Consider the following 22,283-nt stretch of genomic DNA (forward strand, 5'->3'; position numbering starts at 1 on the left):
TAAGTGGGGCAGAGCTGGGCCTTTGCGGGGCACGCAGACTGAAAAATCCTCCCTGAAAGCCGGAATAGGGCGAAGCAGCGGGCCCGGCCCCTGCTAGCCCGACTCCTCCCGGAGCTGCACTCTCGGCGGCGTAGTGACTGGCGGCCTGTCCATCACGCGCGGCGGGACCGCTCGCCGCGGAGGGCGGTGCCAGGAGGACGGCCGCCGCCGCCGCCACGCTCCTCAGCCCTCCAATAGGAAACGGGCAGCGGACCCAGCGAGGGCGGCTCCACGCCAGCCTCTTCCCCGGTGGCCCGCCTCCACTTGCTGGACCGGGAGCGCTCGGGCTCCGGAGGGGGCGGGCCCATCTGTTTCCCGCCAGTGGGATTTGGGAGAACCCAGCTCGGCGGAGGCCAAGGGGAGAGACATGTGTCAATCGCCCGACTCCGCCAATGGACGGGCGCGCGAGCTGTGAGCTCCTCGCGCGCCCCGCCCCCGCCCATGCCTCCTCTGCTCCCCGCGGTGCCTTCCCTCAGGCTGCCGCGGCGGCGCTCGCCCAACACCTCCATCCGGGTCCTCGCCGCAGCTCCTCTCCCGGGCGGCGCCGGCGGGAAGCTGCGGGCGCAAGCGGGGGCTAAGCCCACTCCCGGCTGCGGCGGCGGGCGGAGGCCTTTTCCTGAGCCTGAGGTGGGTATGGGAGGCGGGAAGACGAGCAGAGGGCGGTCGCCATTTTTTTTTCCTTCGTATCACCTGCAGCGGGTTAGGAAGGCGGAGAGCTGTGGGCCAGGTCCGAACTTGCTTGCGGCATGGTACTCCTTTGGGAACCGCCCGGTTCCCCACTCCTGGCGGGCCTAGGTTTCGCCCCAGAGGTCGAGTCGGCGCGCTAGCCCTGCGCCGGCCAAACCGCGTGCGGAGGCCGCGGCTGGAATCGCGGGTTCGGAGTCCGTTAGGGCGGTGCGGGGGGTGGGGAGGGGGATGGGTGCCGCGTGGCCGCATTTGGGCCGGTCCCCAACCCCCTTCACTTCCCGCCCAACTCATTAGAGACCAGGCGGGGGGAGGGGGTCATTCTTCACATTCCTTACCCCCTCGCCCCTCCCCCCACTTCTTCAATCAAACTTGAGGAGAGTGGAAGTCCCGCCCTCCGAACCGGTACCTATTGGCCTTTGCTTCCTCCCGTTGTAGCGTTACTGGCTGTGGGTGCTGCCAGCTTTTTTCTGACGTCATATCCGCTATCAGGTTTGTGGGCCGGGGAGACCTTGGCCTTGGGGGTTGGGATGAAGGAGGGAAGGTAGGAAGTGCGGGGGAGGGGAGGGGCAGGGGAGGCGGGAGAGCCCTGGGGCTGGCTCCTTTTCCTTAATCCGCTTGGCTCAGTGCATCCTCCCATCGTGGGAGCAGCTGCTGCGGTTGGAGCACTGCCGCAGCCGTCCTTGGCGAGGGGGAGGGGAGTGGCGGGAGAGGAGGAGGAAATCATATCCAGGGGGATGGTGCTGGCAGATTGTTACTTGGTGTCATCGGAAACTGCCCTAGCCTTTTGACTCAGGGCTGCAGTCTTCGAGCTCCTTCCAAAAGGCTAGCTAATAAACTCTGGCGTGCTGTAGTGTGAGGAATGTGATAACCTTTATGTCCTTGGCCAGCAAAGCCTTCGGTCTTTCCAACTTTTTACAGTAGGTCCTGGTCCCCTTTCTTCTGTGTCAGAGGTGATGGTGTGTATTTTACGTGTTTTTCACCTCTTCGATTTTTTTAAAATGAATTTTTGTCAACTTGGGGAGAGGGTTGGCAGAGAGGAAAAAGGTATTGAGATAGTGACTTAAATTTTTGAAGTAAGTCAAGATGAGTTTTCTTTTTTAACTTTACTTTATTAGTATTTATTTATTATACTGCTTTCTTGGCATTCAGTTTTTGTGGGTTTTTTTGGCACTCAGTTTTTAAAGTTAAAATATCCTTTAGCATTCTCCTGCATTTATAGAAGTCTTATATTGGCTTGATAATCATTCAGTGTAAGAAAAATTAATGTGAAATTCTAAATTTATATGTAAATTAGCAAATAATTGTTTATATCTACATTTTTCTGCTGTATGGCAGTTCATTTCAGGGGTTGTGTGTGTGTGTAAGAAAGTAACAAGTTGGATGTTTGAGTGGGTTTTGTGAGGATGTTTGATTTACCCTGTTGCTGAAAAGTTTGAAACTTAAAAACTTTTAGACAGGTAGACAAATGTCTTGAGATTGTCTAAATTCAGTTATCAAGTAGCATTTTAAAAAGTGGTCACTTTGGTACAGACGTTATAGTTGATGTGGGAGAAAAAAATTAACCCTTTGGGGGAAGTTACATTGCAGTGACAGGCAGAAGTTTTTTTTTTTTAACAAAAAATATTAAAACAGGCAGTGGGTCTCCCCCACCACCACTGGTTTGAAGCTGTGTTGAATTTGAGACTCAAATTTTGCAAGTCTGAAACATGGAGGGAAACAAAACATCTGGTTATAAAAAGAGAAAGTTTGTAAATCATTGAGCTTTATGGAGTGAAGAAACCCAATGCTATTCAAGTTGGTCTCAAGTGTTATTCCTTAAGGGCATTTAATTGATGTTACCATTAACTAATTTCTTGGCTTAGGGTACAGCACACTAAATACTGTATACCTTTTATTTGAATAGTTAATAGATTTACTAATAGTGGGAATAGCTCAGTGTTAAGACCTCTAAATCAGTGTTTTAAACTGCAGGTCCTCCCTCATGATTGGGTCAGTGGATGGTGATCAGGAGTCCTGGTGATGCAGTGGTTAGAGTGCTTGCTGCTAACTGAAAGGTGGGTGATTCGAACCCACCAGCCAATCCACTGGAGAAAGATGTGACAGTCTGCTTTTGTAAAGATATACAGGTTTGGAAACTAGGGGCAGTTCTACCTTTTCCGTAGGGTTGCTATGAGTTACAATCAACTCACTGGCAGTGGGTTTGGGATTTGGAGTGGAGATCAGAATTTTTAAAAAAATAAAATAGAAAATATTAGTGTTTTGCATGAAACTTTTGAAACTGTTGTATGCATGTATCCAAAAAAACCCAAGCGCACATATTTATATAAAATATCTTTTTCTGAGGGACAGTGTAAAAAAAGTTTGAAAAACAGTCCTTGTGAAGGATATTTTTCTCATTTATAGCATTACTCTTTCAAGTATTAAAAGTAGCCCTATTTACTTATATTTGGTGGAATATGTTCCTCTCACTCTAATTTTCGGGATTTGGAAAGTAAATTTGCCATTAATGACCAGTGTGTGTCTTAATCACTTAATATTTTAAATAGCCTGAGAAGCTTTTACTCGGATAGTAAAGGATCTTTCTATCTCAGAATATTAATTGTGAATGATTTTTCCATGTTTAGATGAGAGTAGGAGAATCTGGATCCCCAGTAATGAGTTGTCAGCAGCACAACCTCATGTGACCAGAGGACTGGAGTAAAGGAGGCCTGGTCACTACATGTTCTTTGCCTGTGCGAAGTTCTAAACATTGCACAGTCATTTACGAGTGGACTTCGTTAAGTAACTAGATAAACTGAGCCATTTCTTTTTTTTTTTGTATTAAGTCTTTGAAATCCAGAGTGTATTTTATACTTTCAGCACGTCTTTGGACTACTTACATTTCAAGTGCTCAATGGTGACGTGTAATGTATACTATAATGGATGCTGCAGTTCTAGAGTATTGTCTGGCCGATTTTCAAAACTTCGATTTCTCTAGTTGAATATTTGCCATTTCAAATTAATCTGTCAGAAGTGTTCCTTGTCTCTCCACAGCCTCATCTCAAGTGTAAGGAAATTATAGAAGATGATTTCATAGGTGCTTTCTAGATCTAAGATTTAATTTAAGTATTCTGAGGCCCATTGCAGTGGCCATCTTAACCACGTTATTGTCAAGCATTATTTTTGCTGTAGGGCTATTTTAAGAAATTTTAGATGATCTGTTTTAAAATGACAGATATTAATGTGAAGACGATTCGGGAGCATATTATTAAATAATTAGTATCCTTTTCTGCTTTGAGTCAATATTTAAGTTTTACTGTTTTTCTGTTCACCTGGGAGCTCCCCCACCTCCCAGTTTTTATTTGGTCAGATACACGATTGCCTAGTGCCACGAGGGGGCCTTTTCTTGGCTGAATTCAGTGTTGTTAAGTATAGTCTATGGATTTTCTACTAAGAATATAGTTATAGTAAACTGGCTGGAATCTAGCTTAAATAACTAGAATCTATCTTTTCTTGGCTTGGTGACTGTGTAGACTGTACAGTGGTTTTTTAATCCCAAGGAACATATCAGTATAATGGGGCATAGGAAGGCAGAAGATTTTAAAGGATTGAGAAGTGATTTGTATAATGACTGTTAAGCAGAGCAAATCACCCAGCTGGAATACTTTGTGCCTCACCTTTAATATTTGCATGCATTATAGGGTTTGCAGCAGAATTTACTGTTAGATATGCAGAGGTAGCTGAGAATGCCCTTGACATTGCAGGAAGGTTGGCCCAGAATTAGCAGGTTGCATTGGAAATTCTAAAAGGAATACTTGACATCAGTCACTTACCTTAAAAAAAAAAAAAAAAAATTAGAGCATCTTAAATACCTCCTGCGTGACTAGGAGTCAATGAAAGGAAATGCGACTTTGGGGCAACATGGCCTAGTAGTTATTTAAAACTTATGAGTCTCAGGCTTAGTGCAATGTTTGGTAGAGTAAAAAATCGATACCTTACTCTACAATTAGGTTTATCTTCATTGGGGAAACTTATTAAAAGTCTTAAAAACTTCAACATTATCTTGTCAGTTGCACACGGATTACATTGATTGGGTAATCCATCGCTAAACTATCGCATGTGCTGTATCAAAGAAAGCAAAATACTGTTGGAGACTTTGCTTAATGAGAATGACTTAATATTCAGCCGGCATTGCCAGAAAATAATTTCATTGTCATTCAACTGCATATTTGAGATTGAAGGAAATCTGTTAACTGGCAGTATTCTATTTTTGGTATGTTTGATTACCAGCAAGTGAAACTAAATGATGAGACTGAAAGAAATATTTCATGGAAGTTTGACCGAATTGCAACTTTAAGGTCAATAAAGGTTTTTAAAAATAAAAATTTCTCAGATTTTTTTTATAGGTGTGTGTAAATTAATATGGTATTGTCATTAACCAGCATCAAATTGGCCCTGACTCATGGTGACCCCACCCACAACAGAACTAAATGCTCCCTGTCCTGCACCATCGCCATGATTGGTTGCCGATCAAACCCTGTGATCCATAGGGTTCTCATTGGCTGATTTTCTGGAGTGGATGGCCAGGCCTTTCTTAATCCATTTAGTCTGGAAACTCCACTGAAATGTGTTCATCATAGCAACACGCAGGCCTCCACTGACAAGTAGTGGCTGCTCGTGAGGCGCAAATAAACTTCTTCAAAAACATTTTGGCTACGAAGTTCAAGCTCTTAAATAGGTATTAATTATATAGAAGGTAGAGTATCTCTGCTTCTGGACTAAGTTTAGGATATTTAAAGAATCTGGAAGCTATTGTTTAAAATATAAACTTAGTAAAATTAACAAATGGAAAGGTGAAATTTATATATCTTCTGTATTTACATGCTTATTCATGTGCATATATGTGCCCATATACATATGTAAATTTGTATACATATTTATTGATAGATAGCCTTCCCACTATATATTCAGATTTATTTTTGGGACCATGACAGCCTTCTTCTGGTTAAAATGAAAATATGATAAAGCTATAAACGATGAGAAAAAATGTATATATAATTACCAGGGATTACTGAAACCCTCCCTGAAGCCCATTATGGATGCAGATTAAGAATCCTTACTCTGAGGTGTTGGCTGTCCTGCAAGTATTCTTAAAAACTCTGATCTGATATGATACATTGTCATTAAAATATACGTGGATTTTAAAATATTTACGAGGAATGTGAATGTTAATAGACTTATTTCTGGAACCAAGCTTGGTGGAGATACAGGCAAACAAGTTTATTCATAATTAATTAGATTTGCCTCTTCATACCATGTTTTAAATTGCTGGTTAAGTATCTTTGTGTCAAGTACATCTGGGAAGGTGAAATTACTCTCAGGGTAAAAGGACAATTTCTCAAATTGATTTAATTTATTAAGAATAATAGTTGCCATTTGTTGAGTATTTACGAGTCGGTAAAATGCTTTACATGTATTCCCAATCCTCAAAACAATCTGATGTTATAGTTCCCAGTTGGAGATGAGAAACCAAAACCTCAGGTTAAGTAACTTGCCCAAGAACAAACTAGCTGTGCTAGTCCCTAAAGCCATTGCCCTTAACCCCTTTCCTATACTGCCGTGTTCAGCTGCAATAAGTTTTTTCTATGTGTTTTGCCCAAGTTGAATTATGACTTTAAATTGTCAGAGTTTTTAATTGGGGGGAGGTAGTTCAAGGTATAGATTGAGATGTAAGGATAGAAAGTGGATATAAAAGTATATCAAGTATCTTTTTTTAGACTCATCAGGTAACTCCGTAAAGATCAAATTCAGATCATTTTAGCCAACAGCATCTTGCCTAAGAATGTTTTACTTAAAATCTAATATTGACAGTTGCAGCTACAAGATACTGCGCATCCATTATGCCTGACGTTGTACTTGATGTTTTTGTATTTTATTTCTAATCCCTCTTAACAGCATTGTAAGATTTCTCTGATATTTATAGATTAAAGAAAGTAGGGTCCAGAGATTACATTGTATGTCTAAACACAGTAAACGGGGAGCCAGGATTCAAACCTGTGTCTGATTCTGAAGTATACTTTTTAGGGGAAAAAATCTCAAGGACTGAAAATACACTAGCTAGAACCCTGCTTCTTTTTCTTTCCCAGTATACAAGCATTTTATAGTTGTGATAAGGGTATATGTTAATATTTTTACTTAATAATATTTCTTAATGAACATTTCCATGGGTCCTCATAATCTGTAAATTCTAGTATATGGATTGTGTTCTGTTTGTGATAGCTTACTTAATTGATCTTTATCTCTCCTCACCTGTTAGGTTTTAGTTTCCAATATTCGCTCTAATCAGTGTTTTTTAAATCGCAGGCTGGGAGCCATTGATGGGTCATAAAATCAACTTGTGTATAATAAAATAGAAAAAACTAGAGTAAAGGTTAGTATTGATTTGGGAATAATATTAGTATTTATGTATGTGTAGATTTATGTATGAGTACTATTAGAAATGTGAAATATTTTTCCTACTGTGGGTTGTAGAAAGATAAACCATTGTACCTGTGAATGTTAATTGTTAGCTACTATCAAGTCAGCCCATGACTCATGGCGACCCCATGCAGATCCCCGTGCACATTGTAATGAGATGCTGCCTAGTCTTGCGCCATTCCCGTGATCAGTTGCAGATCAGACCGTTGTGATTCATACGGTTTTCATTGCCTGATTTTCGGAAGTAGATCGCTGGCCTTTCTTCCTAGTCCATCTTAGTCTAGAAGCTCCGCTGAAACCTGTTCAGCATCATTGCAACACGCAAGCCTCCACTGAGGGATGAGTGTTGGCTGTGCATGAGGTGCACTGGCCAGGAATGGGATGCAGGAGTTCTACTGAACCACCACTGCTCCCATGCAGTGAATAGTGTTGCTATAAACATACTACATATCTGTTTATAGATATCTGTTCCCCCTAAATACAACTTTAGAATTATTTTTGTATATACTTAAAAAATTTTGAGCATTTAATAGCTTTTGGTATGTAAATTGCCCGATTGCTATCTAGCAATATGTTACCTATTTATAACGTCAAATCGAGAAATAGTACAAAGTAAACATGCTACACTCAATAAGATTGAAAAGTGAATACATTTTAGAATGTTTGGTGAGAATTCAGAAATGTTTTAGAAGAGAAAATTGGTCGGGGTGAGAGTTGGGGGAAGTTCGGCTTATAAATGCTTAACTTCAGGTTTTCTTTTCAAAGACATTTGTCTACATGTTCATGCCTTGAATCATCTAGCCTTGTAGAATTCTCAAATAGTAAATTTGAGAATCCATTGCTGTCTCCTGGAATTGAGGCAAATTAGTTTCACTAGTTTCCATCGATGTGAAATAGAGATGATGAGACTATTAAAGAGATGATATAGGTAAAAGCCTTGACATATAAGGCATTAAATATGTTGGTTCTGTAGTAAATCTTTACCTTTTTGCTTGTAGATCATTTAGTCCAGTGTATTGATGTTACAACTAGGAAAGCGGAGAAACTAGGAAAATTAAATTACTTATACAAGGTTTCAGTGGCATTGAATGAGAAGGGCCAGGATTTGAACTTTGGCTGACTAGATTCCTATTCCTGTCACACCACCAATCCCTGCCTCAGGTATTTTTTTAAAAGAAGTAAATTTTAATTATTAAACAGCAGAACTTCACTAAGACTTAGATCTCATTCGTGTGGCTTCTGTAGTATTACATACCTCTTTATTGAGGTATTAAAAGTGCTGGAGGTTAAGTGGTGAATAAACTTCTTAGCTTTAAGGATCATCCCTTCTGAAATTGAGGCAGAATTTCTCGGAAAGTAGATTTGGATGCGTTATGATCAGGAGCTAGAGTGAAGTTCAGATGCTAGTCATAGGTTGCTTAGGCTTCGTTATACCTTTTTTGTCCACAAATCAGAAGAAAAATGAGCCCTATCTTTAAAAGCTTACAGTCTGCTATAGATTTCCTATTAGTGTGTTTATAAAAGTGTTTAATCGTAGAAGTTAATTACGGTAGTTATTCAATGAACTGTTTGCCCTTGCTTAGTTAATCATTAGTTCATACAGTGGTTTGTCTTTTTGGTGTGCTGTCTTATTTTAATTCAATTTTTATTGAGCTATAATTCACATGCCATAAATTTCATCCTTTTAAAGTATATAATTAGTGGTTTTTAGTATTCAAAGAGTGGTACAACCATTGTTGTTGTGTGCTGTTGAGCCAATTCTGACTTATAGTGACCCTATATGACAGAATACAAGCTGCCTCATAGGGTTTCCTAGGCTGTAATATTTATGGGAGCAGATTGCTGGGTCTTCTCTTCTGTGGAGCCTCTGGTGGGTTCAAATCATACACCTTTTGGTTAGCAATCAAGCGCTTAACCATTTTGACATCAGGGCTGCTTTGTGCAACCATTACCATTATCTAATTCCAGAACAATCTAATTCTAGAATTATTATAATAAAATGTGCAAAGACCTGGAGTTAGGAAACCAAAAGGGAAGAACATGCTCAGCATTTCTCAAGCTGAAAAAACTGAAGAAAAAAATTCAAGCCTCGAGTTGTAATATCAGTGGATTCTATGGGCAAACTATTGAACGACACAGGAAGCATCAAAAGAAGATGAAAGGAATATACAGAGTCATTGTACCAAAAAGAATTGGTCGATGTTCAGCCATTTCAGGCAGTAACATGATCAAGAACCAATGGTACTGAAGGAAGAGGTTCAAGCTGCACTGAAGACTGAAGGGAATGGCAAAAAAAAAAAAAAAAAAAAAACAACAGGAATTGATGAAACACCAACTGAGATGTTTCAACAAATAGATACAGTGCTGGAAGTGCTGACACATCTATGCCAAGAAATTTGAAAGACAGCTACCTGGTAAACCACTGGAAGAGATCCATGTTTGTGCCCATTCTAAAGAAAGGTGATCCAAGAGAATGTGGAAATTACTGAACAATATCATTAATATCACACTCAAGTAAAATTCTGCTGAAGATCATTAGAGTGGTTGCAGCAGTACATCGACAGGGAACTGCCAGAAATTCAAGCTGGATTCAGAAGAGGACACGGAACAAGGGATATCATTGCTGATGTCAGAGGATCTTGGCTGAAAGCAGAGAATACCAGAAAGATGTTTACCTGTGTTTGTGGACTATGCAAAGGTATTTGACTCTGGATCATAACAAGTTATGGATAACATTGCGAAGAATGGAAATTCCAGAACACTTAATTGTGGTCACGTGGCACCTATACATAGATCAAGAGGCAGTCATTCATACAGAACAAGGGAATACTGCGTGGTTTAAAATCAGGAAGGGTGTGCATCAGGGTTGTATCCTCTCACCATACTTATTCAGTCTGTATGCTGAGCAAATAATCTGAGAAGCTGGACTCGATGAAGAAGAATGGGGCATCAGGATTGGAGGAAGACTCATATAAACAGCCTCTGATATGCAGATGACACAACCTCGCTTTCAGAAAGTGAGGAGGACTTGAAGAACTTACTGATAAAGTTCAAAGACTACAGTCTTCGGTATGGATTACACTTCAACGTAAAAATCCTTACAACTGGACCAATAAACAACATCATAAACTGAGGAAATACTGAAGTTGTCAAGGATTTCATTTTACTTGGATCCGTGCTCAACCCCCATGGAAGAAGCAGTCATGAAATCAAACACCTTGTTGGCATTGGGCAGATCTGCTGCAAAAGATCTGTTTCAAGTGTTAAAAAGCAAAGATGTCACTTTGAGGACTAAGGTGCGTCTGACCCAAGCCATGGTATTTTCAGCCATCTCGTGCATGCGAAAGCTGAATAATGAATAAAGAAGATTAAAGAAGAATTGATGCCTTTGAATTATGGTGTTGGCGAAGAATATTGAATATACCATGGACTGCCAGAAGAACGAACAAATCTATCTTAGAAGTACAATCAGAATGCTTCTTAGAAGTGAGATACTACTTTGAACATGTTGTCAGAAGGGACCAGTTCCTGGAGAAGGTAAAGTCGAGGGTCAGCAAAAGAGAGGAAGACCCTCTATGAAATGGATTGACACAGTGGCTGCAATGATGGGCTCAAGCATGGCAATGATTGTGAAGATGGTGCAGGCCTGGGCAGTGTTTTGTTCTTTTGTACATAAGGTCACTATGAGTCAGAACCAACTTGATGGCACCTAACAACAACAATTGCAGAACATTTTCATTACCCTGAAAAGAAACACCATACCTATTAGCAGTCACTCTGTCCCCTGCCCCCAGTCCAAGGCAACCACTAATGTCCTTTTTGTCCCTATGGAGTTTCCTGTTCTGGAAATTTTCTATGAATGGAATAAAAACATGTGACCTTTTGTGTCTTTCTTTCCCTTAATATGTTTGCACAGTTCATTAGTGTTGCAACATGTATCAGTACTTCCTTTTTATGGCTGAATAATACTCCATTGTGTGAATATACCACATTTTGTTTATCCATTCACCAGTTGATGGGCATTTGGGTTGTTTTCACTTTTTTGGCAGTTATGAGTTATGCTGATATGAACATTAGTGTTCAAGTTTTTGTGTGAGCACCTATTTTCAATTCTTGTGAGTATATACCTGGAGGTCAATTTCTGGGTCATATAGTTACTGTTTAACTTTTTGAGGAACTGCTAAGCAGTTTTCCAAAGCAGCTGCACCATTTTAGATTCTCTCCAGCAGTGTATGAGGATTCCAGTTTCTACACATCTTGGCCAACACTAGGGTCTTTTTGATTATAACCATCCTACTGGATGTGAAGTGGTATCCCATTGTTATTTTGATTTGCATTTTCCTAATGACTAATGATGTTGAGCATCTTTTCATATGCTTATGAGCCATGTATTTGGAGAACTATTAAAATCTTTTGCCTTTCTATAAATCAGAGTATTTGTCTTAGGTTATTTTTATATATAATGTGAGATAGGGTCCGAATTCATTCTTTTCATGTGGCTATCCAGTTGTCCCAGTAATATTTATTGCAAAAACTGTTCTTTCTCCATTGAGTTATCTTGGCACCCTTGTTGAAAATGATAGGTGTACGGGTTTATTTCTGCACCCTCTATTGTGTTCCATTGATTTGTGTCATAGTATTTTTGATTATGTATTTTGGTTACTAAGTCATTACAATATAAGTTTCTTGGATATTAAATTTAGAGTTTACCATAAAAAAAAAGTAACCTAATAGTCCAAAAAATCCCTTTGCCATTGAGTTGTTTTCAGCTCATGGAGACCCCATGTGTTACAGAGTAGAACTGCTCCATTGGGTTTTCTAGGCTGTAATCTTAATGGGAGCAGATCACCAGGCCTTTCGTCCGTGGTACCACTGGATGCGTTCAAACTGGCAACCCTTAGGTTAGTCGAGTACAAGCTGTTTACGCCAGTAGCTAGCTACCTCTTAAGTATGAAGTCGAAGTTTTAAAACTAAAGCGGTTTAGCTTAATTTGCGTTTTAATATTTTAATCATGAAACTTAACTGATAATGTTTCTTAGTTCAGAGTATTGTACCAAGAAGTTAAATATATTTGTCCCTGCTTTTGATCCCTACGTTGTTAGGTGTTGTCAAGTTGGTTCTGACGCGTAGTGACCCCATGCACAACAGAATGAAATACTGCCCAGTCTTGCACCATCCTCACGATCATTGTGCTTGAGCCCATTGTTACAGCTACTGTGTCAGTCCATCTCATTGAGGGTTGTCCTCTTTTCACTGACCGTCTGCTTTACCAAGCATGACGTCCTTCTCCAGGGACTGGTCCCTCCTGATAACATGTCCAAAGTGTGATCCCCATAGTACCTTTCTAACTAAAGGAAGTATCTTGGCTCTGACTCAGATCCAGTTATGTTTGGTGTTCCGTTAATAAGACTTAGTGTTTGCTGGCATGGGATAAATGACCACGTTACTTTAAGAATTAGTTTTTCTTTGTCTTTATTTCCTGATAGGAGTTCTTGTTTGGCGCAAAGGATTAAACACTCCACTACTAGCCGAAAGGTTGGCAGTTTGAACTCACCCAGAGGTGCGTCAGAAGGCAGGCCTGGTGGGCAGGTTCTGAAAGGTCACAGTCTTGAAAACCCCTATGGAGCAGTTCTACTCTGCACACGTGGGGTCGCCATGAGTCAGAATTGACTCTACAGCAATTAAAAACAACAGTATTTCTTGATAACGAAAAGCTGTCATTCCTTTGTACATTAGTACCTTTAACGTGGATCCTGCATGACGTGCAGGATTTTTAGGTTTTGACATTACTAGTTTTCATTGGAAGCTCTTGTGTTTCTTGGCAATGAATTTATTTAATTTTTGGTTTCCTAAAGAAAAGTGATTTCATGAATCTTCCTTTGTAGTTGCTATGGTAAATAGGTTATTTCTGAATCTTATAAATTTATGCTTTTAGGTGTAGATTCACATAACCAAGCATTTAAAATAATATTAATCAAATATAGGAAAAGAAAGTACAAGATAATATATGTACTCACAATTTAAAGTACTGATTTTTTGGGATGTTTGTGTAAAAATGTTTTCATTCAACCTCATGTTCAGTGAGGTGAAGTGAATGAAAGTGGTCTAATACTTTTTTTTTTTAAATATATATTTTGTTTTGTTTTTATATTTTATTGTACTTCAGGTGAAGGCTTGCAGAACAAATAGTTTCTCATGAAACAGTAGTACACATGTTGTTTTATGACATTGGTTAACAACCCACAACATATTAACCCTCTAACTTCTCAGCCCTTTTTTTTTATTGGTGAAAATACACATAGCCAAAGATACACTGTTTCAGAAATTTCTACATGCACAGTTCAGTGACGTTGACTACCCTCTTCCAATTGTGCTGCTATTCTCACTTAAGATGAAGGCTTACAGAACAAAATAGTTTCTCATTTAACAGTTACTACAAATGTTGCCCTATGACAATGGTTAACAATCTCACAACACATCAACAATATCCTTACTCAACCTTGGGTTCCCTATCACCCTCTTCCTTGTCCCCTTCTGCCTTCTGGCCCTTGTCACTGGACTCCTGTACCTCGTTACTCTCATTCGGTTTTACGGGGCTGTCCACTCCCAGGCTGAACAGTGAACCTCGGAGGTAACTTCACCGCTGAGCTAAAAGGGTGTCTGGGGGCCATACTCTCGAGGTTTCTCCAGTCTCCTTTAAGCCAGTAAATCTGGTCTTTTTTTTGTGAGTTAGAATTATGCTCTACATCCTTCTCCAGCTCTGTCCAGAATCCTCTGTTGTGATCCTGGTCAGAGCAGTCAGTGGTGGTAGCCGGGCACCATCTAGCTGTACTGGACTCAGTCCGGTGGAGGCCTTGGTAGCTGTGGACAATTAGTCCTTCGGACTGATCTTTTCCTTGTATCCTGTTCTCTTCATTCTCCCTTGCTCCCGAAGGGATGAGACCAGTGGAGTATCTTAGATGGCCGCTCACAGGCTTTTAAGACCCCAGACACTACTCACCAAGGTAGAATGTAGAGCATTGTCTTTATAAGCTGTGTCATGCCAACTGCGCTAGATGTTCCCCGAGACCATGGTCCCCAGAGCCCTCCGCCCAGCAATTCAGTCCCTCAGGGAGTTTGGATGTGTCTATGGGGCTTCCATGACCTTTCCTTGAACAGGTTGTGCTAGTTTCTCCTGTATTGTGTACTGTCTCACCCTTCACCCAAGATAAGTGGTCTAATACTTTTTTTCCTTTAATCACACAGGGGAACAACGATTACCAAGGAGAAAGCCTTCCTGTGGTGCTCAGCTGGTGGTCCCCTTTGCAACCTTCATCCTTGAAGTTCTCTTCACTGCGGGATGAGGTAGTAGGTTGTATAGTTTTAGGGTCACACCCACCACTGGGAGATAACTATACAATCTACTGTCTTTCCTAACGTGATAGAAAAGTCTGCATCTGGGCTGCCTCATTGAAAGTCGATGATGAATTGTACAGTATTTAAGATTAACTTGTGTTAAATAGTTGTTGTACAACATTTCTTTATAATGTGCAGGTTAATTGTTTATTCTTCTAGAGATTAAAAAAACAAATCTTTAGCAAGTAGACTGGATGTGGGTAAGGATATTTTTTTCTTGTCTCATTTCTTTATGTCAGAGTAACTGTATATTTTATTTTGATTGATACTGATAATTTTATGTTGAATTTTCTTTCAAAAGAGATTGTGTTCTCCATTCCCGAAGAAAAGATTGCTCTATCGGAGTGAGGTAGTAGATTGTATAGTTGTGGGGTAGTGATTTTACCCTGTTAAGGAGATAACTATACAATCTATTGCCTTCCCTGAGGAGTAGACTTGCTGCATTATTTTGTTTTTGTATAGATAATACTAAAACTCAAAAGAATTAATTTAGACATTCTTTTGTATTTACAGTTTATGTTGGTTGCTGATTTTCCCTATTCAAGTATAGTATACTTAAGTAGATAGACATAATGATCCTGCATTTCTAATTTTCAAGTATGGTATATTTCAGAACTTGAAATTTAGCAAAACAGCTCTCAAAGGATGGAGTAAGGAAGTACCCTTCAGGAACTCTTTAATAGGACCAGCCTCTTTGGAATCATAAATAGGTTCACTGCCCTGCATCCTGGTACACATGTCCAGGGTTAGGTCCTCTGGTGGTAGGGACATTATCTGAGCCTAAATAGAGTCAGGTTGATTATGAGGCATTCATTCCCCAGTTTGGGTTTTTGGGTAACCTTGTGGAATGCTGTGACCACTGCTTCATTTGGAATGTGTTGATTTGGACATGTTTCACTCTCTAACCTGCAGTGGGAGAGATGGGCTCCGGGTTCTACCCTTGCTCCTTGGTAAGTCACTAAGACCCCTCAGCTTTGCCCCAAAAATCTGCAGTGGTCCTTCTTTCACAAAGGGGAATCACCTGAATTTCTCAGACAGGACAACCGTTAGTTATTTTTAAAAAAGTGAAAGGATAGTACTAGAAAGGGCTACTTGAGTTTTATCATCCATAAGAGCCCATGTTCCGGCTTTCTCCTAGTGGCCAAACCGTATACTACCTTGGGCCTTATAATCAAGCAAGGAATAAAACTCCTTGTTTTAAGTGCTTTCTGTTTAAACTATTTTATTTTGGGAGAAGAGGGAAAAGAGGCTAAGTATGGAGATAAGCGACAGGTCACGTTTTCCAAAATATTTCCATTTACCCTGAATCTTAATTTCAAAGATAATCAGAGTCAGTGTCCCTGGCAGCAGGAACTTTGCGTGAGAGAAAACATTTTAAATTGTCCCTTGGCTGGGCCCAACCCGAGGGATTTATCTTGGGCCACACTTACGGTTTTTATTCCATACTGCATGGAGAGTTGGTCTTTCTTATAAACTGGACATATAGACATTGGAAAAAAGCCTGTTACGTTCATTGCTTATTAAAATAATATTGTTTTTGTTGAAGGTTTATATAGAAGTTTAGGTTCCCATTCCACAATTTCTACACAGATTTTTCAGTGACACTGGTTACATTCTTCACAATGGTGAACATTCTCGTTATTTCCATTCTGGTTGTTTCGTTTTCATTAATCTAGTTTCCCTGCCCCCTTAAATTCTCATCTTTGTTTTGAAGTAATTGTTGACTGTTTCATCTCATAGGTGATTTTTTTTAAAGGAGCACAGTATTTATGGGTAATAGTCATTATTTTGTGAGCCAGTCTGTTTTATTTAACTCCACGGTGACCTCAGGTTAGTTTCAGTTCAAGGTTTGAAGAGTATCTTAGGGTGGTAGTCTTGAGCAGTCATCATCAAGTCTCAACCAGTCCAGTAAATCTGTTTTTTTTTTTTAAAGGAATTTGAGGTTCTGTTCTACATTTTTCTCTCATTCTATCATGATCCATCTCTCGTGGCCCTTATCAAAACAGTTAGGTAGTGGGTCACTGTCTAGTTCTGTTCTCAGGGTAGATGAGGCCATGATCCGTGTAAACTGTTTGTCTGGTAGACAGTTTCTTCTTTGAGTCTTTGATTTCCTTTCTCTTTTGCTCCAGATGAGTGTAGCCAGTAGTTGTATCTTAGATGGCTCCTCTCAAGCTTTTCAAACCCCAGACACTACTCACCAAACTAGGATGTGGATCATAACTTTGTAAACTATATTATGCCAACTGACTAAGTTGTCCCATGAGATTATGGTCCTAATCCTTCAAACCCAGAAATCCAACCCCTGAGGTGTTTGATTAGTCTAAGAAGTATCCATAACCGTGTCCCCATGTGCTTTATTATATACGTGTATACTGTCACATAGACGCATGTACGCATATGCATATATACACACGTATACGTATCTATACATGTATACGGAGCCCTAGTGGTGCAGTGGTTAAGAGCCCGGCTGCTAACCAAAAGGTTAGCAGAGCAGTGTGAATCCACCAGCCGCTCCTTGAAAACCCTATGAGGCAGTTTTGCTCCATCCTGTAGGGTTGCTGTAAGTGGGAATCGACTCGACGGCAGTAGGTTGGTTTAGTTGCTACACATACATGTGCCTACATACATATATACCTGTGCATATTTTTTGGTTTATTTTGCTGTTGTTCCAAAATTATATATTCCATAACGATTACCAACAGATTCTTTTCCTTGTGTACATTTTACTGATACCATTAACCTTCTCAAGCTGTGTACACTTAATCCTCCTTCAGTGTTACCTTTCTCAGCACCAAAATAACAAGTGTCTACAACCAGTGAAGAAGTACACAGCATCAGGATTGGAGGAAGACTCATTAACAACCTGAGATATGCAGATGACACAGGCTTGCTAACTGAGAGGGAAAAGGACTTGAAGCAGTTACTGATGAAGATCAAAAACTACAGCCTTCAGTATGGATTACACCTCAACATAAAGAAAACAATCCTCACAACTGGACCTAAGCAGCAGATAAAAGGAGAAAAGATTGAAGTTGTCAGAGATTTCGTTTTACTTGCATCCACAATCAACACCCACGGAAGCAGCAGTCAGGAACTCAAAACGGTGTATCGCATTGGGCAGATCAGCTGCAGAAGACCTCTTTCAGGTGTTCAAAAGCAAAGATGTCACTTTGAGGACTAAGGTGTGCCTGACCCAAGTCATGGAATTTTTAATTGCCTCATATGCATGTGAAAGCTGGACAGTGAATAAAGAAGACCAAAGAAGAATTGATGCCTTTAAATTATGGTGTCAGTGAAGAATATTGAATATACCATGGACTGTGAGAAGAACGAACAAATTTATCTTGGAAGAAATACAGCCAGAATGCCCCTTGGAAGCGAAGATGGCAAGACTTTGTCTCACGTACTTTGGACCTATCAGGAAGGATCAGTCCCTGGAGAAGGACATCATGCCTTGTGAAGTTAGAGGGTCAGTGAAAAAGAGAAAGACCCACAACTAGGTGGATTGACACAGTGGCAGCAACGATAAGCTCAAACACAGCAATGATCGTGAGGATGGCGCAGAACCAGGCAGTGTTTTGTTCTGTTGTACGTAAGGTCGCTGCGAGTCGAAACAGACTGGAGGACACCCAACAAGAACAACTATCTAGAGAGAGAATCCCCTCTACCACCTCATTCTTGGTAACCACTGACGAACAACATTTTCTGTTTATTTACCTGTTCTGTCATATAAAAGCAAGAACACACAATATTTGTTTTTTTGTGATTATTTCCCTTAACATGATGTCTTCCAGGTTCATCCACGTTCCAAGATGTTTTGGGAACTCATTTTTCTTTATCGCTGAGTAGTATTCTATTGTATGTATGTAGCACATTTTACTTTTCCATTCATCCATTGATGGGCACTTAGATTGTTTCCATCTTTTTGACATTGTGAATAGTGCTGCAGTGAACATAACCAGTGCCGATGAATCGATTCTGACTCATAGTGACCTCATAGGGTTTCCAGGGCTGTAAATCTCTATGGAAGCAGACTGCCACATCTTTCTCACAGAGCCACTGGTGGTTTTGAACTGCTGATCCTTCGGTTAGTATAGGTGTGTATGTGTTTCTTCTTGCCACTCTTATTAGATCCTTAGGGTGTAGACGTATGAGTGGAATTTCTGGAGCATGTGGCAGCTCTTCCACTGGTTTTTTTAAGATCTGCCCGACTGTTTTCCACAATGGCTATACCATTTTGTATTTTCACCGGCTATCAAGGGGTTCCAGTTTCTCACATCCTCTCTGACACTTGTTATTTCCTCTGTGTGTGTGTGTGTGTGTGTGTGTGTGTGTGTGTGTTTATATCTTGTCAGTCGTGTGAAATGGTATCTCATTGTGATTTTCATTTGCATTTCTCTGATGCCTAATGATGTTGAACATCTTTTCATGTGTCTGCCCTTCGAATATTGTCTTTGATGAAGTGTGTTCGTGTCGTTTGTGCAGTTTTTGATTGAGTTATTTGTCTTTTTTGTTAAGTTGTAGAAAACCAAACCAAACTTGTTGCCATCAAGTCGATTCTGACTCATAAGGTTGCTATATATTTTAGATGTTAATTAGACCCTTATCACTTATAACATTCCCAAAGATTTTTTCCCAGTCTGTAGGTTACTCTTGTAAAATCTTTCAGTGAACATAAATAATTAACCTTTATGAAGTTCCAGTTACCTGTTTTGTTTTCAGTTGCTTGTGGATTCGTTCTTGTGTTTGATACATATAATCTGTCATTGAAAAAATTAGGTTCTAAAGCTTTGCTCCTGTATTTTCTTCCAAGAACTTCATGGTTTTAGATTTAACATATAGGTCCTTGATCCATTTTGAATAAGTTTTTGTGTATGGTGTTCAGGTATGGATTTTATTTTTCTGCATGTGGAAATCCAGTTTTGCCAGCATCGTTTGTTGAAGAGACTTTCTTCCCCATCGAATGGATTTGGCTACCTTGTCAAAAAGCAATTGATCATGTTGTTGTGTGTCGTCCAGTGGATTCCAACTCACAGTGACCCTGTAGCACAGGGTAGAACTGTCCCATAGGGTTTCCAAGGAGCAGTTGGTGGATTTGAACTTCTGACCTTTTGGTTAGCAGCCTTAGCTCTTAACCACTTGATCACCAGGGTTCCCATAGGTGTTTGGATTTATTTCTAAATTTTCAGTCCTGTTGCACTGGTTTGTGTGTCTGTCATTAAACCAGTTCCAGGCTGTTTTGATTACTGTGGCTCTGTAATGTATTTGAAGTCAGGCAGTGTGAGGCTCCCTACTTTGTTCTTCAGAATCGCTTTTGCTATTTGGGGTCTCTTGTCTTTGCATATAAAATTGAGGAATAGTTTTTCCATTTCTGTAAAGAATGTCTTTGGAGTTTTGATCGGGATTGTGTTGTATCTGTAAATCTCTTTGGGTAGTATCGACATCTTGACTATATTAAGTCTTACAATACATAATGTCTTTGCATCTATTTAGGCCTCCTTTGGTCTCTTTCGGAGCCCTGGTGGCACAGTGGTTAAGTGTTTGGCCGCTAACCAAAAGGTCAGCAGTTCAAGTCCACCAGCCGTCCCTTGGAAACCCTAAAGGGCAGTTCTACTCTCCTGTAGAGTTGCTGTGAGTCGGAATCGACTTGTCAGCAACGGGAATTAGTCTCTTTTAGCATTGTTTTATAATTTCCGTAGTATAAATTTTTCGCATCCCGGGGCAGATTTATTCCTATATATTTTATTTTCTTACATGCTATTATAAATGCAGTTGTTGTTAATCTCCTTTTCAGATTTGTCATTGCTGATTTTTGTGTGTTGACCTTGTGTCCTGCAACTTTGCTGAATTTCTCTATTAGTTCCAGAAGCTTTTTAGTAGATTTTTTTGAATTTCCTTTATATAGGATCATGTCATCTGTGAATAGGGATAGTTTTACCTTTTCCTTTCCAACTTAGATAACTTTTATTTCTTTTTCTTGCCTTATCGCTCTGGCTGGAAATTCCAGTACAGTATTGAATAGGAGTGGTGCAAGTGGGCATCCTTGTCTTGTTCTCGTTTTCAAGAGGAAGTTCCCAATCTTTTTCCATTGAGTATAATGTCGGCTGTTGGTTTTTTGTAAATGCCGTTAGTCATTATCCTTTTATTCCTATCTTTTTTTTTTTTTTAATTGTGCTTTAGGTGAAAGTTTATAGCTTAAGTTCCTTTCTCATTCTAAAGTTTATGCACGTGTTATTTTGTGACATTGGTTGCAATCATCAGAATGTGACAGCACACTCCCCTTTTCCACCAGGTTCCCTGTGTCCGGTTGTCCAGTTCCTGTCCCTTCCTGCATTCTCATCTTGCTCTTGGACAAAAGCTGCCCATTTGATCTCGTATATTTGGTTGAACTAGGAAGCATGTTCCTCAAGTGTATTATTTTTTGTTTTATAGCCCTGTCTAATCTTTGTTGGAAGACTAGGCTTCAGGAATGGTTTTAGTTCTGGGTTAACTTATTGCTGTCTTGTTAAGAGTTTTTATTAAGAATGGGTGCTGAACACAACTAAACACTTTGAGGGACAGAGTAGCTGGGACTGGGGTCTGGGGACCCATGGTTTCAGGGAACATCTAAGTCAGTTGGCATAACAAAGTTTATTAAGAAATGTTCTGCATCCCGTTTTGGTGAGTGGTATCTGGCGTCTTAAAAGCTTGAGAGTGGCCATCTAAGATGCATCAGTTGGTCCCAACCCACTTGGAGCAAAGGAGAATGAATAACACCAAAGACGCAAGGAAAATACTAGTCCAAGAGACTAAAGGGCCACATAAACCAGAGACTTTGTCAGCCTGAGACCAGCAGAACTTTTATGATGCCCAGCTACCACGTAAAAAGACCAGACTTAATGGTGTGACCGAGACTGGAGGAACCCCCGAAGCCATGGCCCTGGATGCTGTTAACCCAGAACTTAAAACCATTCCCGAAGCCCACTCTTCAGACAAAGATTAGACTGGACTATAAAACATAAAATAATATACTCGTGAGGAGTGTGCTGCTTAGTTCAAGCAGATACATGAGATCAAATGGGCAGCTCCTGTCTGGAGGCAGAATGAGAAGGCAGGAAGGGACACAAGCTGGTTGGATGAACATGGGAAACCCAGGATGGAAAGGGGGAGTGTACTGTCACATTGTGGGGATTGCAACTAGTGTCACATAACAATATGTGTGTACATTTTTGTATGAGAAATTAACTTGAGCTGTAAACTTTCACCTGAAGCACAATTTAAAAGAAGGGTACTGGGTTTTATTGAATGCCTTCATCGATTTTGATGATTAGGTGGTTCTTTTCCCTTGTTCTGTTAATGTGGTGTATTAGATTTTCTGTTGTTCAACCAACCTTGTATTCCTGGAATAAATCCCACTTGATCATGATGTACCTTGTATTCCTGGAATAAACCCCACTTGATCGTGATGTATAATTCTTTTAATATGCTGTTGAATTCTGTTTGCTAGTATTTTGTTGTAAATTTTTATCATCTGTATTCAGAGGGGATATTGGTCTTTAATTTTCTTGTGGTGTCTATGTGCTTTTGGTACTAGGGTAATGCTGCCTTCATAGAGTTAGGGAGCATTCTTTCGTCCTTTATATTTTGGAAGAGTTGGAACAAGATTGGTGGCAGTTTTTCTCTAAATGTTCCATAGAACTCCCCAGTGAAGCCATCTGGTCCTG

At 40.2% G+C, this 22,283-nt stretch overlaps 1 long non-coding RNA gene across 2 annotated transcripts; it reads left to right on the forward strand.

Annotated features, from left to right (window-relative positions):
• The first annotated feature begins 488 nt into the window (after positions 1-488).
• LOC111822008 (uncharacterized) lies at positions 489-14,894 on the forward strand. Of its 2 annotated transcripts, none has more exons than XR_002825306.1 (4): positions 489-666; positions 2,698-2,780; positions 7,069-7,135; positions 14,428-14,894. It is a non-coding gene; the product is annotated as an uncharacterized LOC111822008 (long non-coding RNA). The 2 variants fall into 2 exon arrangements; XR_002825307.1 differs by lacking the exon at positions 489-666 and adding an exon at positions 1,162-1,215.
• Positions 14,895-22,283: the final 7,389 nt, after the last annotated feature.

This window comes from Trichechus manatus, unplaced genomic scaffold (assembly GCF_000243295.1).
Source record: "Trichechus manatus latirostris isolate Lorelei unplaced genomic scaffold, TriManLat1.0 scaffold00120, whole genome shotgun sequence".
NCBI lineage: Eukaryota > Metazoa > Chordata > Mammalia > Sirenia > Trichechidae > Trichechus > Trichechus manatus.